This window comes from Dermochelys coriacea, chromosome 2, assembly GCF_009764565.3.
Source record: "Dermochelys coriacea isolate rDerCor1 chromosome 2, rDerCor1.pri.v4, whole genome shotgun sequence".
Taxonomy (NCBI): domain Eukaryota; kingdom Metazoa; phylum Chordata; order Testudines; family Dermochelyidae; genus Dermochelys; species Dermochelys coriacea.
In genome coordinates this window covers 166,507,765-166,527,190 of record NC_050069.1, presented here as the reverse complement: position 1 = coordinate 166,527,190, position 19,426 = coordinate 166,507,765, and positions in this window count along the sequence as shown.

Sequence of the window (19,426 nt, the reverse complement as noted above, 5' to 3'; positions counted from 1 at the left end):
TCCAGGTGTAATCTGAACCTGTTTTAAAACCATTTCCTTGAATTAACCATAATCTGAAGCATCTCTAATGAGCATCTTATTGAATATATGAAGAGCTTTCCCAGACAACTTTGCAACCAAAATGGGCATCTTCTGGTCCTCAGGAATCTTATGAAGTACACACAGCCTATCAAAAGTGATAAAATATTCAGCAAGGTCCCCTCTCTCACTTTATGCAGGACACAATTGTTCTCATTTGTGGATTTTTGGAGAGGTGGAAGTCCTTGGAACGTGGGGGTTCTGGTTCTGCTTCTCTAGCAAATCCAGTTGATACTTCCTCTCTCTCTTTCCCTCTCTTCCATTTCTTTGGCTTGCAGTTCCATGCCTCTTCAGTGTGCAGCTTCTTACTTTTAATTCTCTGTTTCAATTTCCAGCCATTTTAATTCCACAAGTCTCATGTGTTCTGCATGCAATCTGCACAGCTCCAACTTCGTAATAGTTTCACTTTCACTCATTTTGCTGCTTTTCTGTCCCTACTTCCCTTTCCCAAAATAAGCAAACAGAAAATAACAAACTGGTAACCTCTTTGACTGATCTCTAGCCACCACACTTAAATCCCTTAAATGTTTGCAAATCTCACTCAGAACAAGATGATGTGCATTTGACCCTGCTCGCTGAGCTACTGACAGTACCCCCAGCCCTCCCCAGGGTCCCACCTGGAACTGAGGTACAGCTGAGCCCTCTGTCTCACCAATCTGAGTTTCCTATTGCCCTGTGATGTTGTGACAGCTGCAAAGACCTCCAAGCTTGCACCCACATCAATATCCACAGGTAGGGACCACATCCAGCTGTGTTCATGAATGCTCTGGGCAGCCACTCATGAACCCACAATATAGAAGCTACAACCAAAATACTCCCAGCTCCCCAGCCTAAGACCCCAGAGCTGTATCATCCTGCCCTGGTCAAAACCTGACCAGAATTAATTTATTACCCAGTCAGCCACTTATACCAAGGAAAGTGGGCATGCACTAATTCTTGTTTGTGAGGTTGAGATTTATCCCCTTTGCACTTCAAATGACACACAGTGTTTTAGATAAAATATAAATAGATTTATTAACTACAGAAAGATAGCAAACAGACCAAAGTAGATTACCATAACAAATAAAACAAAATGCAAACTAAACCTACAATAATAGATAGGATCTGAATTGATCCCTGATTGATGATACAAGCAGTTCACCAAGTTTCAATTACAGGCTAGAAATCCCTTTAGCCTGGGACCGGCACTCCCCCCCCCCCCCCGCCACCCAGTTCAGCCTTTTTCCTCTGGTACTTTCAGGTTTATTGTTGTAGGGAGAGCAAGGTGCAGTCATTATGCAATTTCCCCCTTTTATATCTTCTTCCAACTTGCTGGAAAGCTCTCTGCTGTGACCTGGGTCAAACAGTCCTCATCGTGTACTGCTATCTCTGAGAGGTTTCTATTGTACACCATTCCTGGGGTAATCCTTGTGCTTGTGTGCATTTCCTCAATCAGCCATTAACACTGTGTGGCCTTTTTACTGTTGTACCTGAAAGGCTCCTTGTGGGTGTTTTCAACCTGACAACATGTTTCAGTAACACATACATAGCCAAACTTCATAACTGCACATACAATGATAGCACATAAAATCTAACATGCTATTAATGTCTAGCAGATCAAGACTTTTAGAATGATACCTCACAAGGCATACTTTGTACAAAACATATCTTAATTATATGACAGTGGGGAATATGGGGGTGCCATGGTGTCACACTCATGCTATTGCATCTGAACCCTGGTCCTGATTAGATACTGAACACAAATCAAACAGATTAGACAAACATCTGTCAGGGATGGCTAGGTATACTTAATCCTGCCAAAAAATGGGGGAATGAATTAGATGACATCCAGCCCTTTTTTTCTATGATTCAGTGGAACTTTAGCCCGGTTCAAACACAAGCCAAACTTTATCCTGATTCAAGCCCATCTCTAACAGTCATCTATTTGGTACAGGAACTTTAGTTACGATATATAAGTGTTATTGATTTGTTTGTCTTCTGCACTTTTACATTTCTGAGAGTTTGCTGTTGTCAGCTACCATTTTGTGTGCAGTTTACATGTTAGCTTTTAAAGAGGAGATACAAACCCTCACCTCTCTTGTGACAGCTTTGTTCTTTTTTTGTTGCTTTTGGAAATATAACATAAGTAATTTGGACTGAATGTATATGGTAGCTCTTTGTGTTAAGAAAATATACCAATTTATATCCATTGTTTTATTGCTTGCCAAAGGGGAGGATTAGAATCAGATGTCATTCCTCTTGGTAATTTTGCTGTTTGCCTTTCAGATTCCAAGCTGAGTTTGATAGGCTTGTTTTTAGGGTGGGGAAAAGAATGATTATGCTCAAACTGAGCACACTTGATGTGGAAAAACAGGGAAGACAATAAACATGAAATGCTAAGATGCGTGTCCTCAGTGCAGAACCCACTTTAAATGTCAGCTTTAAGTATTTTTACTGACCATTTTGGTAGAATGGTCTTGCTAATGTGGCTTGTTGAGCATGTTTGGATTTAACCGATAGGACTTCCAAAAAAATAACTACAATATGTCAATATTTAAAGCTGAAAACAATTGAACGTATCAAGTATTTGAGGGGCTTTATACTCAATATCAAATGTCTTCTAGGAGGGAGGAGAGGAAATCATGTTAGGGTGAATGGAAGATCTTTCTGAGATGAGATGGAAAACATCTGAGGGGCAACATGGTCTTCTTACTACCCTTCACTGTTAACTTCCTGGCTTTTTTGTTGTTTTGTCTTTCTTTAATTCTAAACTTATTTGATTGCTGGCCTGGCAAAGTACCCTATCCTGGCTAATTTGATTTTATCATATTAACCTGATTGAACATTTTACTTTAGTATTGAGAAGTACAGAGTTGGAGTTAAGGCACCGGACTGGCACTCAGGAGCTCTGAGGTCAATTTCTAGTTTTGCCACAGACTTTTTGTGTTACTTGACAAATCTCTTAATCTCTTTATGCCTCAATTTCACCCCTTTAAAGCAGGGACAATATAAATTCCTTTGTCTATCTTGTCTATATAAATTGTAAGTGCTTTGGGGCAAATAATGTCTCTCAGTACTTGTCTTCACATGGATTTGGTCCAGAATAGCTATTCTGGAGGAACTCCATGTGTGGACAATCCTATTCCAAAATAAGACTGCCTTTTCTTGGTTTAACTAAATCTACTTTCACATTGGATTAAGAGCCTAACTTTAGGTACTTGTTTTTGAAAGTCATGACCATGTATATAAAACCCACTTTGAAAGTGAATTAAGCTAAACAGAATTAGCGTCCACACATGGATATATTCAGGAATAGCTATTGTGCTTTAAATTCACATCCTACCTTAATCCAAATTAACTTGCAGGTGTAGAAAAATCTCTTTACTAAGTGTTTGTGCTATACCCCAATCTTGACTGGTGCCTCCAGATGCTACTGTAATACAAATAATAGAATGATGTTAATGTACTGGTAATTTTAAAAATAAAAACATTATCTTTTTGTGATGAAGCCTTTTTGGTTTGTGACACCAAAAAATGGAAAAGCTTTTTATTAAGCTTTGCCAGTGCTCATTTCTCACCCAATTTTTACCATATTTGAAAATCTACTTAAATGATTTATTATAGTGTGATTGCCATTGCTTTGTATGAGTGTGTATTGATTGTACTTTGCTCTGTAATCATCCTGATGAAAGACACTATAAAAACAAATTGTGACTAGACTGAATTATGCTTCTTTTTCTTCAGAGGGGCATTTCATTGCAGTATCGGTTAGTAGCATTTTGTAGATGTGGAATCATTCCAATGAATTAAGGCCTTATTTATGCAATCTCTCGTCCTCTAGGACAGTGTTTCCCAAACTTGGGATGCCACTTGTTGAGGAAAAGCCCCTGGAGGGCCGGGCTGGTTTGTTTACCTGCCATGTATTCAGGTTTGGCCGATCGTAGCTCCCACTGGCTGCGGTTCACTGTGCCCGGTCAATGGGGGCTGTGGGAAGCGGTGTGGGCTGAGAGATGTATTGGCCGCTGCTTCCTGCAGCCCCAATTGGCTGGGCACAGCGAACTGCGGCCAGTGGGAACCGTGATCAGCTGAACAGGTGGATGCAGCCGGTAAACTAACCGGCCCGGCCTGCCAGGAGCTTTCCCTCAACAAGTGGTGTCCCAAGTTTGGGAAACACTGCTCTAGGAAATTCTATGGCTTTTCTTGGCATTTTTATTAACATTAAATTCCAAAGAGAAAATGAAGTCTTAACATTCACAGAGAGGAATAAGAGAAAGGAAATAAAAATATCACAAGTACATCTAAAAATTACATCTGGCCAAGGTTTTGAAAAATAAGTGTATAAAGATAGCTCTTCAATTCATAATTAAGCATCTTAATATGTGGGCTGACTTTTTTTCAAAATTGCTGAGCCCCCAGCAGCTCCCACTGAAGTCAGAAATCAAGTTCTCAGAAACTCTGAAAAATCAGCCCACTTATTTAGATGCCTAAACCTTGACTGAAGAGCCTAACTTTAGATGCTTTTGAAAATCTTTACTAATGTAGTGTATATATAATATGAGTAGAAATTCTCCACATTCTGGGGAATAAGAAATTCTCCTCAAGATTACCCTCAGTATCTATTAGACCAGCATTTTCTTGCCATTTTGGCGTAACTATATCTATTTTCCAAACCTCTCTTGTACACTTCCTTCCTTCTCCAATTCAGCTTGTGCATTCTTTAAGTCTGCAGCAGACCAAACTCCATTACCAGAATATTTGAATAGGAAGTGAGTAATATTAACTCTCTAGGTACGTATAAGGCCCACATTAATGTAATATCTGAGCACCTCACAAGCTTTCTTTTAATGTACTACTTGTCCTCACAACACTCTTCTGAGCTACAGAAATACTGTTATACCAATTATCCAGAGGTTAGTAGAGGCCATGTTGACTAAGGCTTTAAGAAAAAAGATGATTTGCCCAAAGTCACAAAGGAAGCCAGGGATCAATGGAAGTGAACCCAGGTTTCCCCAATCCCAGCCTGAACCATAACCACTGGAATATATTTTATTTTAGGGGATTACAATAAGAGATTCAGGAACTCAATGTCTGTCAGGATTTGGCCTTGCTTTCTAACGTACTGTGGTTTGTTGTTGTTGTTGTTGTTTTTTTAACAGCAAGGAGCTTAATTTAGCAAACTTGTTTACAGAGATTGTAAATTATGCAAATATATTCTGTGCTTGACTGCTATTTTTGAAGTTTTTTGCAAGTAATTATGGAAAACTGGCAGCAATAGCTTTTTTCCTAGCACTCAGTATTTCTAGTGGATGCTCATGTCTCGTGATGTCGCACCTAAGAATAAAATCATTCATGTTCCCCAGAAATGCTCGTTAAACAAACTTTTTAAATGGTTATATTGTCTGAAACTTGACTGTCCCTGTTGGACTTTGATGAATGTTGCTCATTACTTAGATTAAGCTTTCAGCTTTGTGAACGCTACTACATTGCCTAATAATGTGAAACATTTTACAATGAAAGGGAGTCATGTAGACAAATGATAGTATTTTAATCAATTAACTTAGCAATACTATCAAAACGCTCATGAAAGGTCTAGACACATTAGATAATGTCACTTTTTAATAGTTTATAATTAACACTGGGGAAAGAATTGGTTGCATACCAACTAAGAAGAACATGCCATGAATTACATTCCTTGCCAGTTGAAAAAGGTCTTGAAATTACATGGTGCCCTTCCTGTTCTCTGCATATATTTTCTCTTTCTTTTTCAAAAGCAGAACAACAGTTTTAAGTCATGCAGTTGCGCAACTGGCATTTCCAACACTGAATCTAATCCGAAACATTCTGTTCTTCATTGCAAATCAGGTAGAACTGAGCCAGCCTGTGAGCTCTTAATTGGATCATTAATATGAGGAATGGAGACTATCATTTTAAATTTTATGGCCTAGGATAAAGCAGCATACAAGTTCTCTGCTGTGTTGTGTAAATAAATGAATAAATAAAAAACTCTCTTATAATTTCACACACTGTACTATTAATGAATGATAGCTCCATAACAATGTCCTTCTTTGTACAAACCTTCATTCATTATGTGTTAGTTGTTAGCAGAGACTGGAGAAATAGTTCCAACAAGTGTATGTTAGTCCTAGGCAGAGAAAAATATTTAAGACATCACAAAACAAAGGCAGTGATTATAAATGTAAAAAAGGTGGGTCTGCATCTTTTAAAATAGTAAGCACACAGAAAAAGAAACAAATGAAGTGGCTTACAAAGTTAAACAACATTCTTGACAAGGATGGTACTCAAGATGTTTGGAGTTGGCATATAGGAGGTTTGGCAAAGCATCCAAAAATTTGGCTAATTTTTGCTGCAAAACTGGGATAGTAATTTAGAAAAACAGGCTTTCTTTCATATTTTCTGGTGTTCTGTTTCTGGTATTAATTGGAAATTAAAACAAAAAAACAAGTGTTATCTGAAGACTTCAAACCCCATCCCACAAAAAACCTTGCAGAGGGAGGAATGTTCTTATTGGATCCAAGCTTGTTTATACATCTTAAGTAAAAACAAGACTGCAGTTACTATCAGTCAAAGAAATGGTTAGAAATCACACATCTGATGCAATTATTGCAGCTCCCATGAAGATTCTGTTACACTCTATGGCTATTTGAATCCTTACTTTTTAATCAAAGGCATGTTGCACAAGCGTAATGTCTTACATTGGTGGTTTATTGCCTTATCAGAATTCATTCTGGGCAAGAGTCTTGCCTCTTTTGTAACTCTCATTGCCTGATAATTAATCATAATTTGGTTTGAAGTTGCTGTAGGCATAATGGACCACATTAATTTCTGCCATAACTCCATTGGTTTCAGTGGAGTTATGCCGGGGTAGACCTCACCCAGTGATATTAGCATGGTCCCTGAAAATACAACCAAGTTTTACTCCCTTGGTAAACAACAACAGTCTTGGAACAGCATCTATTATTTTCATTGCAATCAAATGAATGAAGTTTTGTTGGAAAGATTTGGGGGTATATATAGATAATTCTTCTGATTAAATGCCAGTATTTCGAATGGAATGTAAATATTTCTCATGAGTAATGGCTGCTTAGCACTAGGAGAGATTTCCTCCCTTTTTCTACCTTGTAGACAGCAGTCCCCTTTAAAATGACAGTTTGAAAGTTTGCCTTAATTTATAAAGTGTTCAGAACTGGAAGAAAGGTACATTCTGAAGCTGAAACAGTAAATATAATTGTATGTTATGCACATCTAGGTATTTGCAGGTATGCTTTTATAAAGCACAAATCTTTGTCCTATCTAGGTACAATCATTGTAGCTAGCTGTAGCTTCCTCTTAAATAGTGGAGTTGTCATCCACACATATTTTGTTCTAATATAGTGTATGGCAGATGGTGGTTGATCTCAGCACACCATAAAGATGCATGGATACAGAGAACAATACTTTCTATGAGTCACTGTTCTCCTAAAAAATGTCTGGTAGTAGACCAGCAATACAGGTTTGTTAAATAAGCATTAAAAGCAATATGAATTTTATTAGTGCCTTTTTTAATGATCTCACACTTATTTGTGCAATAAGAAGGATCATCCAGTGTGATGAGGACTAAATATAGATTTCTCTTAACATTAATTTATGATAACTGTCTGGAATGCATCACAATATACTACTGCAAGGCTTGAAAAGGGAGAGTTATCTACAGGTTGCTCAGTGGAATCTAAAATTTTGTTTCAAGAACGACCCAAAGAAATATGAACGAGTTTTATGGCAAAAGTTTGGTTAGAAGCGCTAGCCAATGCATCAGGTTATATATACACAAACCACATTGATACTAATTAATTTGTGCATGGCATTAATGTAATATATATATGTGTGTGTGTGTTGAGTAATCATACTAAATTGCATTATGCTTATTCTTCTTCACTATGCTAAGGTATATATCCCATAATGCCTTGGGACAAGACTAGCTCAGCACTTGGCTTTGATAAATATGGAATCTGTCAAAAACTAGATGGACAAGTGTTATGAAACAAAGGTGCAATGTGGTATAAGAAAATATGAAAGCACAGCAGGGCACCAAAGACTAAAGCTGGCCCAAGCTGGCCATTTGAACTTTAAGTGACTTGAAAAGTGCTATGTATCTTGTAATCAACCATACTATAAAAATGACTAGTTTAGGGGACATTTGGGAAGCACATCTTCTGTTTAAGGTGAACTGAACATGCTGTAAGAATGTGCTTCCTGTAACTCTTTGTTTCTGGTACTGTATTGCTTTGTCTTTAGATAATAATTTTCCCTGGGATTGGTTATTTGGTCTCTTGAACATTCTTAATATCAAGTTATAAGTATAGTAAATAGAAGTGTGTAGATGCAAACACCCTAGGAAAAGGACAATAATCCACCATGCAGCTGTTTTACATATAGTGGCCTCTATTCCAGTCTTTCTGAAAAGCTACTCCACAGATTATCTGCACCATAAATGGGAGCTGTAACAGATGGATGGGATAGGGCAGCAAAAGCTGTGCTCTGAAAACACTGTGTGTACCAATAATATATTTGGCTGGATAGAACAAACCTTTGTCCCTGTGCAGATACCCTTCCCCTAACAGGAAGATATTTTGTGACCACAAGACATGAAAGTTAAGCCTCTTTCACCAGAGTTTTGCTCCTCAAACTAGACCAATTAAAAATAAATAAATAAATAAACAAATAAATAATAGAGCAAAAACACATCACATTTTAAGCATCCTGAAAGTTACCCAGTTCTGTAATAGCATTAGGTGTGAAAAATATTTATGAGAGCATTCATTTGCTGGCTAAGCCTTAGGATACATTTTTACCATTAAGAACATATTAATAAGGGAATGCTACCAACTGCTGGCAGAATCCAAAGGCAATCCTAGAGATTCCTTCAGCCACTAGAGTACTGCCATTAAGAAGTCAGTGTCCTCAATCAATTGACCCCACCACTAGGGCTGGTCAAAAATAGTCTTTTTTTCCCCAAAGAAAATGTTGACTTTTCAGTAAACAGCAAAAAGTTTTTGATTTTTGGACAAGCTAGTGTGGTGCTTCATGTCCACATTCTCCTCTGTGAATTGATGAATTGGGTTCCTTGGCCAAATTACATCTCCCATGTGGTATCATGGTTTCTCCCCTCGTTGAGCCACAGTGGTGCATCCTGGGGGATTCAGTCTAGATTGGGGGTATGAAGCATCAATAGTGGCATTTCCAAATTGAATTTTTTTTTATTTATATGGGGTGTTTGATTTTTTGACAGTCAAAATTTTCCATGGAAAGCAGATCCTAACAAATTGTTCAGCTGAAAACCCAATTAATTTTCTGTTTGAAAACTATTTTGTAGGAAAATTTTTTACCAGTCCTTCCCATTAAATATTGTCAACACACAGGCTAAATTAGACAGAAGCCTGACTAAGTGGATAAGCCCTACACTGTACCCAAGTGGGTACAGCTACTGGTTTACTGACAAGAGGGTAAAGGTACTGGTTTACTGACAAGAAAAGTGATTTCCCATTGAAAAAAGGAGTTTTTCCCCACCTGTAGGGGACAGCATAGGAGAAAGCATAAAGGTGCTTGAGGGAGAAGTGACCACTCAAGGATGGCCCATTTTCAAAGCAAACACAGAGGTCAACAGCTTGATAAAATAATAGATCTTATGGATTGGGTATGGCTAAAGGGTGAAGGACCTTAAAGGCAAAGACAACAAGCTTATGTTTGATGTGGTGAAGCATGGGGAATCAATGGAGGGATTCAAAGATGGGGGTGATGTGGTTAGAGAAAGACAATCTCAAAGAACCTTAACCTTCATTTCTTTTAATATTTTATTACTAGGTTAGAGTGGTGGCTAGTGGTTAGATCAAGTGTAAGTCAGCAATCCTAGACTATATTATTTGTTCTGGCACCAATTAACAGTGTTTTCAAGCAAGTCAACCTCTATGCCTTAGTTTACTATCTATACAAAGGATAGGATATTAGAGTTCTGTCACATCACATATTTGCTTTGAGGTTCAATCAATGTTAATCAAGTGGCTTGGGGTCCATGAATGAAAAGTGCCATTGAAGAGCAAAGTATTTTTTGTATACATGAGAATCACTTTAGAAATGACAAATTGCCCACCATAAACACCATCTAAGAATAATATCAAGATTACCTATTATGAAAAATTCTTAGGCCACCTGAGATAAACTTTCTGGTCATGACATAAAAGAAATCAGTGTTAACTGCTATGCAATTTCCACATACTATACATATATGACAGGATTGCTTTTAAACTAATAGAAAACATATCCACTTGAAGAGGAGGTGTAGGCTGTGCATAAACTCCAATTCTGGCTAATTTCAGTTGAAAAATATCTGCTGAAGACCAATTCTTAGTCAGTGGCACACAGATTGAGTACAGAGACCCTGTGGATTCAAGGGAAAAGAATATATAGCTTCAGATCAGCTTCCTATTTTGGAGCATGGGCTCTAGCACTGTCTATTGGTGGGGCATGAATCCTATTTGCTTCCCCTTAGGTCCATAATAGTCTGAGTTTGTTAGCCTTCATGGTACTCTATAATGCTTATCATTTCTCCTTAGCCCAGGAAGATATGGGTAGGGCTAGGTGGCAGTGATGTTGGACTCAGCTGAACGGCTAACTTGCTGTATCTTTTGCTTTGGGGTTAGCTTAATTGCTCTTGGGGTAACTGACAATTCAATTTGTTTATACGTGTACTTTTAAAAGATTCTGAAGAGCACCCACAGGGCTGAATGGGTGGTCTTGTATTGTAGAACAGTAAAAATCCTAAATAAATATATCAATGTGTCTAATACAGGGACTTCCTAAAGGGAAGGGCTAATTATGAATCCACTGGCCACATCCTGGACCTACCTCTTCCCTCTGTAAACTACCCCACTTTGCTGCTGCGGGGAGAAAAGCCAAGGTGTACACTTCAGTGCACAAGCAGTCTAGAGTACCTCTGCAGAGTCTTCCCATGTGGAAAGGTCACAATTCTGCTGTTTTCAGTGCTTTTTGTGCATAAATTCCTCAGGACCCAAAGAATTACAATACTCTACAGAGAAGCACAGTGTGAGAAGCCCAGTGCCTACTAATTTAAAATAATTACAAAGAGGCAAACAGCAGAAATAACCACAAATGCAGAATAATTGAGATCAATAACTGAATTCAGCCACACTGAGAAACCATTCAAATGATCTCTGAGGAAAAAAAAGCAACAAAACAAAACAAACAAAAACAACAGGATTGTCCCTGTGCTTTGCATTAAGTCCAGATCTTTGCAAAAAGCAGTTATTAAAATTTGAGCAGGTTAGTAATGTTGATTTAGCTGCCTTTATTGTGTTGAGAGATTACCTTCACAGAGCATTGAACAAAAGAATGGCAAAGTGAACAAAGAAAACATCCACAGCAAAGACATATTGTGACAGGGCACTATTTGTAGCACCCTGGTCACTGATGTAGCTGCAGCATGAATAAGGCTGCAGGCTCAGCTATGAGCAATTAAATCCTTTCTGCTGGGGGATTATGAGGACCTGGGTGGTAATCACTGGACCCAGGATATAACTAGGATAATATAAATGGAAGGAACAGGAAGAAAAAAGAGCTCAGAGGATAAGCATATGACTGAAGGCAGAACAGAAGCCTCCCCTTGCTGTAAGATGGCATTACACTGTGATAATTTGTAAAGAAAAAAAGAATAAATACACACCTGGGTGAAAGGATAACAACCTGGTGTATGTTCATTACCGTGAGACCGCACATTAATGATCTGGATGATGGGATGGATTGCACCCTCAGCAAGTTCATGGATGACATTAAGCTGTAGGAAGAGATAGATACGCTGCAGGGTAGGGATAGTGTCCAGAGTGACCTAGGCAAATAGGAGGATTGGGCCAAAAGAAATCTGATGAGCTACAACAAGGACAAGTGCATAGTCCTACACTTAGGACAGAAGAATCCCAGGCACTGCTGCAGGCTGGGGACCGACAGGCTAAGCAGCAGTTCTGCAGAAAAGGACCTGGGGGTTACAGTGGACGAGAAACTGGATATGAGTCAACGATGTGCCCTTGTTGCAAAGAAGGCTGATGGCTTCTTGGACTGCATTAGTAGGAGCATTGCCAGCAGATTGAGGGAAGTGATTATTCCCCTATATTCAGCATTGGTGAGGCTACTTCTGGAGTGTTGCGTCCAGTTTTGGGCCCCCCCCACTACAGAAAAGATGTGGACAAATTGGAGAGAGTCCAGCGGAGGGCAACAAAAATGATTAGGGGGCTGGAGCACATGACTTATGAGGAGAGGCAGAGGGAACTGGGCTTATTTACTCTGCAGAAGAGCAGAGTGAGGTGGCATTTGATAGCCTTCCACTACCTGAATGGGTTCCAAAGAATTTGGAGCTAGGCTGTTCTCAGTGGTGGTAGATGACAGGACAAGGAGCAATGAACTCAAGTTGCAGTGGGGGAGGTCTAGGTTGGATATTAGAAATACTAGTTCACTAGGAGGATGGTGAAGCACTGGAATGGGTTACCTAGGGAGGTGGTGGAATCTCCATCCTTAGAGGTTTTTAAGACCCAGCTTGACAAAGCCCTGGCTGGGATGATTTAGTTGGGGTTGGTCCTGCTTTGAGCAGGGGGTTGGACTAGATGACCTCCTGAGGTCTCTTCCAACCCTAATCTTCTATGATTCTATGAAACTGGTCAGCCAGTGAAGTACCTTGGGTAACAGCAGAGGCACCCTGTGACACACATACATAAATGAAATTAACAAGGAAGACTGACTATAAAGGAAAAGAATAAGTAACAGAGTAATATGAGTACTTCCATTCTTAAGCAAATCCTAACCCAGCAAATTTATACTGTACATAGTATCATTTAAAGTGAATGTGGTGTATGTGAGGCATTACCACAACTCAGGCAATATTAAATCATCCTTACAGGCTAATACATCACTGAAATCCTCCAAAGTGTCTTTGTATTTATGAAGAGCCATTCATTCTGAATATCTTTAGAAAAGAAGTACTGTCCCTATACATGTAAACTACCTCCCAAAACAGTCATTCAGACTTTTGGTGTTTGATCCATCAATATATGAACATGTTTTGCACAGAAGAGTGATCGCTGCTATTCATTTTCTCAGGAGAACTCTCTTTCACCATGTGAGAGAAATAATGTAGCAAAATAAGTAAACCTGAAAGATCCTGAGAACATTACATTCCCAATTCAATAGGAGCAGAGAGTGGTCAGTCCTTTTTAGGAGTCAAATATGGATGCCCTTCAGAGATCATTGAGAAGTATGTGGGAGAGTTGTTTTTTTTAATGTATATGATGCATATTCCTGTTTGATTGCTATTGTGCTGTGAGCTACATTAATGAAAAGAGTTAACTTATTCATGGAAGGTTTAAACATCTGCAGGAAGGCAGACAATGTACATAGCCTAGTCATAGATACTTAACCAAACAATACTGACGTCAAAGTCCTGTTGTTGTTGTATCCAAAAGGGGGGAAAACAACCCCAATTTAGGATAGAGTCAGGGATCCCAGGACAATGGAGAGTACTGGCCAAACACTATTGATTTGTTAACGACTCTAATCTGCTGTAATACACACAAAGGATAGGAGAATGGAAAAACCCCAGGGGAAGGGAAAGATGTTAGAATGTGTTGTTAGAGTGCCTCTCTTTGGGGAGGAGAGAGGAAACCAGAGGAGAAGACTGGACAAAAGAAGAGAGGGTTCTGAAGGATCCTGGACTCTCTGACCCAAAGGCCTCTTGGGGGGTGGGAGCAGGGATGAGGAAACTGAGTCAGGGTCTTGTGTATGGGTGGGTGTTTTTCCATAAATATGTACACCTCTTCTGCTTTATCTATGAGTACTGTGTTTTTGAAATTCCTTTGAAAAATCTGTGCCCCTTGCTTTAATTGTACTCCTTGAAGAGTTAAAACTTAAACCAGGATACCTATGAAAGTGAAGCTCTGGAAGGGACATGTGAGAGCTACTGGGGAGACTTTCAGGATCAACACTGGTCTCAGGTCCTAGGGTAGCTGGATTGCAGGATCCCACAGCTCAAGAAAGGAATACAAAATGGGGGGGTCTGTACTCACAGAGTGTACTGGAAAGGCTGGACTAAGGGACAGTGCTTGGTTGCTGCTTAGACCCAGTAAGCTGAAAAGCATGGGGATTCAAAGTTTGAGTTCAGAACAACAGACTGGTGAGCAGGGGGAAACCAGTTAGGGCTGTAAAAGACATAATTAAAACGCAACTGGTACTACACGGTGGTGCTGTATCATATCACAGATAGTAGTTGTAACTGTTGATATACAGGGACGGTTTACTGATGACATCTTTTAGTACTCCACCTCATGTATATTCTGTTGTTTCAATTATATTATTTATATTCCTCCAATAACTATTGCTCTCCTTTTAACTCACACTGTTGTTGTCTGACTAAGATACGAGGTAAATAATTTTGCATTATACGTGTTTTAATTTAGCATCTCTAGCACACTAGCAGTAGCTTTTCAATGTAATGTTGAAACCAGCATATAAGGAACATCCCCGATAGACAACCTCTTGCTTAATCAACCACTTCAAAGTATTCCCAGCTTGTATTCTTGTACAGTTTTATTACTTAAAAACAACTCTTATCAGAGGCCAAATGACTTCAGCTTTTACTCTTGGTTTAAGGCAGATTTTTCATGTGTATTATCTATGTGGAACTTTTCAGCATAGTTTCTATTTTAAAATGTAACTGCTTGTTCACATAATTTGTAATACCCTCATACATCCTAAGAGAGATGAGTTCTCCCTTGTCCCATGCCATATCTCTCAATTAGCATGTACAGTGAAGAGTCTCAGTCCCCTAAAGGATATGCTTGTGAGGAATTAGGGCTGTTATGAGCTACTGACAATGTTAGTAAATGTCCCATATCATTATGTCTTTTTTCCACAAAGTGCACTTGAATGTAACAAAGAGGTTGAAAGTTCCAACTGCCTATTATGGGACATTGCATACTACCTTTCTAATCCCTGCCTTCTTGATATGAAAAGCACTAATCACCAACTGTCCCAACAACCCATAATTAAGTTAACTCTGAAAGTTAAGAGCTTAAAAACATTTTTACCCTAAATTAAACCTTTTGTGCTTTTGCTCCAGAGGCTGGCAGATAACCAAATCTGGGAATGTTGCATTTTTATTCCTTCTAGCTCTAAACCAAAGGTGATAAATATGTAGATACTTACATTGAATAGTGTTTTTAGTTTATTTTATTTTTATGCTGCTTTATCTGACATGAGATAATTGAGAAATAAGCATTTATACAAATTTAAATCTGATTTTGATAATCCCCTTGGATTGATTTGAAACTTAAATATTTTTAATGGGAACAGGTACCCAAGGAAGGAGGATAATTTTGAACAATTTATGGATGGTTTGAAACCATGAATAATTCAGTGCCCACATATCTTTAAATGACATGGCATGATCTAGATTGGTGCAAATTACTAGCGATGTAATATCACGTAAATTTGATATTCATCTACAAAGGTCGGTTGTTTGTCAAGCTGTTTGTGGGTTTGTAGCTGACCTTTAAAAACTTGTGGATGAATCAAACTAATAGCCTGAACAATGCAAGTCTTTCAACAAGTGAGCATAATAAATCTCTTCACTTTGAGAGGGAGGCAAGTGTAATATATAAAATTAAAGACAAGCTTTAATAGACACTCTGAACTTAGGGAGTGCTGAATATAGAAAGAGACTAATTATAGTTATAGACACATTGAATATGGACACTAGTGATGGTGTATGGATATGTAGGAGGACTTTCAATTAAAAGTGAGAAAAAATATCTTTGAAAGAAATCATTACAAATATATCAATTTTGTAAAGAGGGTATTTCAGCACCTTTGCCTTTCAAAGACTTGTCTTTATCATTGTAATTATATTGGAAAGTTGTGAACTACTCAGTCAATTAGAGATGGTTGGATCATGAAAAAACAAGAATAACTTTTAGATGGAAATATTGCAAATAATTTCATTGTGAATCTTGGCAACACATTATTTGGCAGCTTTAAATTTGATTTTAAAGCTAAACTCTTTTCATATGTTGAAATGCAGACTGTGACCTCTTTGGGGAAGGGGCTATCTTTTTGTTCTGTGTTTGGGCAGCACCAGGCACAGTTATGGAGGCTGGGGCTCCTAAATCCTACTGCAAATACAACTAAATGATTAAACCTTAAGCCAGAGACAGATTTGGTCCCTTTTGTATTTTCCAGGTGGGGTGTAATATTTACCCTCTCCTTTCAACATCAACACATTTTGGTATTTGGAGTATTCTGGGATTTAGGAATATGTTACTACAAAGCTTTGGGACTTCATGGATTTATTTTACAGGTCAAGTATTTCCATGATGGAGGCAACAATTGACTTATTTATATGTTTGTACAATGTCTCTAGCCCAATGGAGCAATAAATAAATAATATGGTTGCTCTTCCTGGTGGAACAGAAGGTGAACATTTGAGAAAAAAAAACACTCCCAGAAAAACTCCAACTGTGACTGTCAAAGGACTGGAAGATGCTGACATTTTGGAACAAGAGTTATCATAAGACTGAGGGGGACACAGGATTTATCCTCTTTTCTGCTGACGATGATGTACTCTCCATGCTATTTATAAATGGGCATCTCTTTTTCAATGAAGCAATTTGTTTTACAAAATGGAGAATTGCAAAGTCAGTTGCCTTGGCTAGAAAAAAGCCCAAAGGGTGACATTCTGTATGGTCTTCTCTACCACGGGAAATTACATTGTGTTAGAACACCTCCTTCAGGAGCTAACTTTAGAACTAACTCTAGGTTTCATCTTGTCCAGTTGACATAATATTAAAATGACAACATCTGTCTAGACTGAGCTTTAAATAGTATTTAACACTGTGTTACTTACAATTACTTAAAGTCATGCTGTAATACAATGTCATTTTCCAGTGTAGACACCCTCTGTGTGGGTTAGAAAGAAGAAATCATCTCAACATAATGATTTAATCATACTTGAATCCAGACTGCAAGATGAAGTTCATAGGTGTGTGAACCTTTTATTATAACATCTGAAACTAGGCAAAAGTTGCCTAGATTGTGGCTTCTTTACAAACCTGGAGCTTGGCCCATGTTTGCCAAGTTTTGTGAACTTTTTGACTAAAAGGTCAGTATAATATTTCTCTCTCTGTTGCAGTGGTCAATGTCCTAAAATTATGAGTTATTGCTGTTTAAGAGTTGCCCAGATATCAAGGCCTTTTAAGAAAGAAGACAGAGACCTGAAAGAGTAACTTGTCTAACTACAAGATTTCTTCAGCCTTTACGAGTAGTCTGAGGAAAATCAGAGTTTCTGCAGCCTTTTACAAGAGAATAATACAACCCAGAACAAGCAATACAGGAAGCAGCTGAAAAGAGTTCCCTTTTTCCCTTTCTCTAAACTACTTTTAATGAATAAATGTAAATATATATGCTAAAGATTAAGATAGTATATGATACTGTCAGCTACAGCAGTAGGGAAAACGGGGAACTAGACTGAATAAACTATTTTGATTACATTAAATTATATGGGAAAGAGTCAACTATAAGTAGCACAATATTGTGAACTTTTACCTCCTGGGCAATCCTGTTAAGGAAAGAAGGGGGTTGTGTTCATATTGGTTTTATTTAGCTCTAAAGTGAAGAAGTAAGTATGCTTATGTTATCAAGTTAGTGAAATACTCCTGTGCTGGAAGAGGCAGTAAATAAGAGAGACTGAAACCAAACTGTGTTATAGCGACACTTAATCACAGAGTTGAATAATCAGAAGTGTAATTATTTGATCTATAATGCACACAGTTCAACATAAGTACAATGGTCCTACCATTGTTAAAACAAGGAGACCAAAAATGGGAGGTTTTATTCAGCTGTTCTGGTCTGCTGGAGAACAACAGTTCTTGATGTGACTTTATGATTATACAATGGACTGTTAAAACAAGTTTAAAGAGCATCAAAGAATATGGAGGGACTTTGTACAAGATATATGAACCTTACACTGCACAATTCAGCGGCTGATAGAATGTTGATGGAAAAACTGCAACTTGAGCAAGCACAGTGTGCAAAATTAGCCCATGAATGCCCCAGAATAGGGGCCCAAGGAAAGCAACCTGTACAGGAAGTATGTTGCTGAACAGAGCTAACAAGCAGCTACTGATATATGTGCCAGGATGGTTGTACTAATAGCTATGACCTAACTTTTCTTATACAAACTGGTATGACAAGATGTTTTGCACAAAGAGACTAGAATATTCCAGCCCCCATTGTAAGACTTCAAAAGTAATTCTTCATTCTTTCATTGGATGGTGAGAGGGAACAACTCCATTTTGGTTGACTAGTTCAAATCTTTGTCAGACTTGTGGATCTGTATTTGATTGGTCCCACCAGCATCTCCCAAAAGAGGAACCAGCTTGGACCATCCAAATGGGATTAAATGGCCTGTCTCCTTCAGAACATCACTTCCCCAAAGCTGAAGGGAGAAGACTGATGGCCTGGGCCAGCAGGCTGGGAGTCCTTCTGGTGATATCAAGTACTTATCTCAGATAGGGACCTTTAACTGTCTCCTTCTCTTTTCCACCAATCTGAGTTGCTGCTAACACACAGGGAAAAGACTAAAGCCGAGTCTGTCCTTTGCTCCACCTCTGTTTGCTGTGTCAGCTCCTGCTTTAGAATATTTCTTTAGATGATGTAATAGCAGGATCATTTTGAATGAAGCTGAGATATATATAAAATAAGGAAAGAGTCAGATTTCCTTTCAGTGGAAAAAAGTTGGACAATGATACCAGTAGATGTAATTTTCTCTGCTTGCATAGGTGGATATTCTGGCTCTGTCATCATCTTAATGAGAAGAATCCCCTGGGACTTGCTTAACTCTCAATGTATGTAGGTAACACCTGGAATGGGCTAAGTTATTTGGGTGTGACACTGTAAGACTAGAATAGAACTCTGTCAAAGTTCCCTCCCCACTCTGATCTCTAGGGTACAGATGTGGGGACCTGCATGAAAAAAACCCTAATATTATTTTTACCAGCTTAGGTTAAATCTTCCCCAAGGTACAAACTATTTTACCTTTTGTCCCTGGACTTTATTGCTGCTACCACCAAGCATCTAACAAAATATAACCAGGAAAGAGCCCACTTGGAAACATCTTTCTCCCCAAAATTCCCCCAAGCCCTACACCCCCCTTTCCTGGGGAAGGCTTGATAAAAATCCTCACCAATTTGCATAGGTGAACACAGACCCAAACCCTTGGATCCTAAGAACAAGGAAAAAGCAATCAGGTTCTTAAAAGAAG